The sequence below is a fragment of the Oryctolagus cuniculus genome, chromosome 18 (assembly GCF_051225735.1).
Source record: "Oryctolagus cuniculus isolate XC-2025 breed Fujian yellow rabbit chromosome 18, ASM5122573v1, whole genome shotgun sequence".
Classification (NCBI taxonomy): domain Eukaryota; kingdom Metazoa; phylum Chordata; class Mammalia; order Lagomorpha; family Leporidae; genus Oryctolagus; species Oryctolagus cuniculus.
The window spans coordinates 25,542,172-25,546,969 of NC_142884.1; positions in this window are offsets into that span (position 1 = coordinate 25,542,172).

The following is a 4,798-nucleotide window of genomic DNA, read 5'->3' on the forward strand; positions in this document are numbered from 1 at the left end:
CTGGACGACGCGCCCGGCGGCGGGCGTGGCGGGCGTGGCGGGCGTGGCGAGCCGCGCGGCCCCTGCCGCCGCCCCGGGGGCGGCCCCTGCCATCGCGCCGGACGCCTCAGGCCTCTGCGGGGGCCGCGCCCACCAGCTCCACGGGGACTCCAGCTTCCTGCCCTGGACGCGCCCCCGCCTGCAGGCCGGCCGCCACGCCCCCCAGTGCCGCGCCTCGTCTTCCCACCCGACGCCGCCGCCGCGGGCGCGCTCTGGGCTCCTCGTCGGCTCCACCCCGCGCCCCCGGCCTCTCGTAATGGCGCCCGCCCCCGCGCCGGCCTCCAGGCGTCCAGAAACCACGTGGGCGCCCAACGGCCCCGGACAACGGCCGGCCTTGCGCAGCGCCGCCGTGCGGCGGGGAGGGGCGTGGGGTCCCGCGGTCCTGGCGCGCGGCTCGCTTCCTGGGCCGCGGGGCGCCCGGGGGCTTGGGGACCTGGGCTGGCCTCCCCGCCGGGAGCGCGCGGGGCCTGCTGGGCTGTCCACCCCCAGCGTCCAGCGGGCCGCGCTCCCCAGGTCTCTGTGCGGGGCTTGCTTGTCTTAGCGGAAGTGTGCACGACCCCGTCCTCTGAGTGGGCCGGGGTCTGCAGCTCCTGTGACTGAAGCAGCCACCAGAGTTCTCACTTGGAAGGCTCTGTCCCCGCACCCAGAAGAAGCTCCTGGCTTCTGATTGGCCCAGCTCTGGCCATCTGGGGAGTGAACCAGCTGATGGAAGACCTTTCTCTCTGTCTTTCCCTCTCTCTCTAACTAGCACTCAAATAAATAAATAATATTTTTTTAAAAAATGAAAGAAACCTCGACACCCCCCCCCCCAAATCCTGGGCCAGGAAGCTTTTACAGCTGAATTCCTTAATATTTCAATGGGGGGTGGGGGTGGGCACAAGGTTTCTTAAGCTCTATGTGGAAATGTGTTAATTGATTGGGGCAACCAACAAAATAGTAGAAGACCAGATTAGAGAGAGCATGGGAATTGTTAGGTTCTGTGCTTGGGGGAGCAAGATGTTCAGGTAAGCCTCTAGTTTTAAAAAATAAGCTCGACTCTCTCGGTAACTGACTTTCAAGTAAACCTTTAAAAAAAATAAAAATTCAAGGAAAAAAAAAAAGCTTGATTCTACAGGCCCCACAGGTGTGTGCTTGACGTCCCCCAGGAGGACCTTGGGAAAGGACAGGTGTGCGCCTGCGAGTCAGGCAGGAAGCTGCTGATGGGGAGCATGGTGTTCACCTGGTGCTGGGTGGGGGGGGGGGTGGCGAGGAAGCAGGCTACATACCTGGCAGGCCAACACGCCTGTCGACAGGTGAGACGTGGAAGGTCCCAGGCCTGAAAGGAGGTGGAGAACACGGGCAGGCGATGTGCCAGCGCGGTGGCTGGAGCCCCTGCATGGGGTGTCCGTCTGCATTTGCATTCAGTTTCCTGCGATGTGCAGGAGAAGCAGCAGGGGAAGGCCCAGGTGCTGGGTTCCTGCCACCCACGTGGGAGATGCAGCTGTATTTCCTGCTTTCAGCCCGACTCGGCCCTGCTACTGAGGGCACTTGGGGAATGAACCAGCGGATGAAAGATCTCTCTCTCTCTCCCTCCCTGCCTCCCTCCCTTCCTCCTTCCTGCTCTCTCTCTCTCTCTCATTTTGCATTTCAAATATATAAAATTTTTTTAATGAAGAATGCAAGGGACAACCTTTGTCTTTTTTTCTTTGATTAACTCATGCTGCAAAAGGTGATCCTGAAACATTGTCACAAACCTGCTTCCAGAAAGTGGAACTATTTGTACATCACAGTGGCCTTACCAAGCCCAGGGTCTTTGGCTCACTTGCAGATAGAAATTGACAAGGGGCCAATATGCAGCCCAGAAGGGTTTATGGGGCGCTCATGCTCCAACACAGGGACAGCACAGCAGGGTGAGCTTCCATCAACTTGCTGTCCTATGGGAGCCGAACAGGTGCTTTCATGGGGGTGGGAAGGCATGCCCGTTCCCCCAGTACACACGGCACTTCAATCTGGCTCAAACCCCTGGGCACAGGACAGCATTTGGCACCCAGCTAGGTGATCTGCACAGGCACCGCTGATTTGGCTTTCACTGTTTTTGCACACGACACACCACAGCAATGGTGCTTGATACCATCACCCCGGAAAGTTCACATGAGGCCATTTTGGGCATGCTTGAACGTTCAGGAGTCCCTACGAGGGCAGCAGGGGTCACTGCCGGTGAGGATCTGACACTCCTCGCTCCTGATTGGTTTGGAGCTAGAAATGGACACGTGTCCAGTTGTGAGGAGCTTGATATTTTTCTAAATGAGTCCTGTTTCTCTCCTGTTGCACTGGGATGGATACTCAAAATGAGGCTGCAGCCACCCAGTCTCTTAAGACTGCAGAGTTTCAGAATCTGTACCTGTAACCTGCTCCCCCCTCCCCCAACTCTGATGCTAATGGGCAGATTTTTTGTTTGTTTTTTAAAAGACCTTGCACCATTGTTTTGGACATTTGGTGCAGCAGTTAAGACACAGCTTGGTATGCTGGTAGCCCCTATCAGAGTGCCTGGATTTGAGTCCTGGCTCCACTTTGAATTCCAGCTTCCTGCTGGCCTAGACCCTGGGAGGGAGTAAGTGACAGCCCAAATATTTGGATCCCTGTCACCCACACAGGAGACCCAAATTGAGTTTGGGGCTCCTGGCTTCAGCCTGGCCCAGCCCTGGCTGTTGCAGACATTTGGGGAATGGATCAGTGGCCAGGAGATCTCTGTCTCTCTGCCTTTCAAATAAACAAATGTAAATAAAAATTCTAAAACTTTACAACATAAACAGGTAGAAAGAGAACAAGGTTGTGGAAAAAAGGAAGACGTAGTATGGTGCTGCCATATCGTCCCCATTGGGTGTCTGGGCCACTTTGGAGCAGAGCAGCTGGGGTTCAGGCTCTGTGGTCTGTAGGAACCCCCAGAAGAGCCCAGGGAAGAGTTGGCCACGTTAAGTGGAAAAAGAAAGCAATGACTGATTACGATGACTTTGCATTTTGGGTCTGGATTTGCCACTCCTTTCCTGATGCGAAGACACCTAAAGCTTAAGAAAAACACTGGGGGCAGGCCCTTGGTGCAGTGGTAAAGCCGCTGGAGCCAGGTCCTATATAAGAATACCTGAGTTCAGGCCGGCATCCTGGCTCACTAGGCTATTCCTCCGCCTTGCGGTGCCGGCACACTGGGTTCTAGTCCCTGTCGGGGCACCAGATTCTGTCCCGGTTGCCCCTCTGCCAGGCCAGCTCTCTGCTGTGGCCAGGGAGTGCAGTGGAGGATGGCCCAGGTGCTTGGGCCCTGCACCCCATGGGAGACCAGGACAATTACCTGGCTCCTGCCATCTGATCAGCGTGGTACGCCAGCCGCAGCAGTCACTGGAGGGTGAACCAACGGCAAAGGAAGATCTCTCTCTCTCTCTCTCTCTCTCTCTCTCTCCACTCTGCCTGTCAAAAAAAAAATTTTACTCTGAGATTCTTATAATAAATTTAACCCATTTTTTGTGGTTGTGGTTGGTGTGTTCTAATTTCAGTCACTCTCTTCTAAGGTTTTGGCTTACGTTTCATGGCTACTTTCAGTGCTCTCCCTTTTGCATGAGGAGTTACACTCTTGTTTCTGACTGATTTGTAACATCACACGCTGTCTTTAATTCTACCAGCTACTCTTGCACTGAAAAGCACTTGAACAGATATTTCTCTATTATCTCAGGTATTTACTCTGTCCTCTCATGTTTTTTCCTATTCTTTCTAGCACTACCCCTATATGTGATAATATAGTCTGGAATAGTTGAACAAAAACCACGTTATTTTTATCTTTAAAAGGTTGTTTTTTTGTTTTTTGTTTTTTGTTTTTTTTTTTTTGACAGGCAGAGTGGACAGTGAGAGAGAGTGACAGAGAGAAAGGTCTTCCTTTGCCGTTGGTTCACCCTCCAATGGCCGCCGCTGCAGCCGGTGCACCGCGCTGATCCGATGGCAGGAGCCAGGATCCAGGTGCTTTTCCTGGTCTCCCATGGGGTGCAGGGCCCAAGCACCTGGGCCATCCTCCACTGCACTCCCTGGCCATAGCAGAGAGCTGGCATGGAAGAGGGGCAACCGGGACAGAATCCGGCGCCCCGACCGGGACTAGAACCCGGTGTGCCGGCGCCGCAAGGTGGAGGATTAGCCTATTGAGCCACGGCGCCGGCTAAAAGGTTGTTTTTAACAAAACAGGTTAAATTTTAATTTTTAACATTTGCAATGTCTTGTTTAAAAAAGATTTATTTATTTATTTGAGAGTCGGAGTTACACAGAGAAGAAGCAGAGGCAGGGAGAGAGAGGTCTTCCATCTGCTGGTTCGCTCCCCAGTTGGCCGCAACAGCCAGAGCTGTGCCAATCTGAAGCCAGGAGCCAAGAGCTTCTTACCAGTCTCCTGTCGCTGCCCCTCTTTGTGGAGGAACGACACAGGACCCTGCGCTGTTCTTTTGTCTGCTCGGCCCTCCCCGGGTTTGCTGCTGGTTCTTCCCGGGTTGGCTACCATCCCTTCCACCTCTGTGGAAGGGCAGTTCCCCCTGCCACCTTCCCCACTTCCGCGGGGGAGCGGCACACCGCCGGCCGGCTCTCTCGGGGGCTGCACAGGTGTTCCTTCAGATAGATGTTCCTGGTGCATGTTGTCTCTCTCCTCCTTCATAGTCCTTTTCCGCCAATCCCAACTCTGCTACCCACACGCCGAGTACGCTGCTCTCCTCCAATCAGGAGCAGGTCCTACAGTTTATTGGTTGAACTGGAGGCA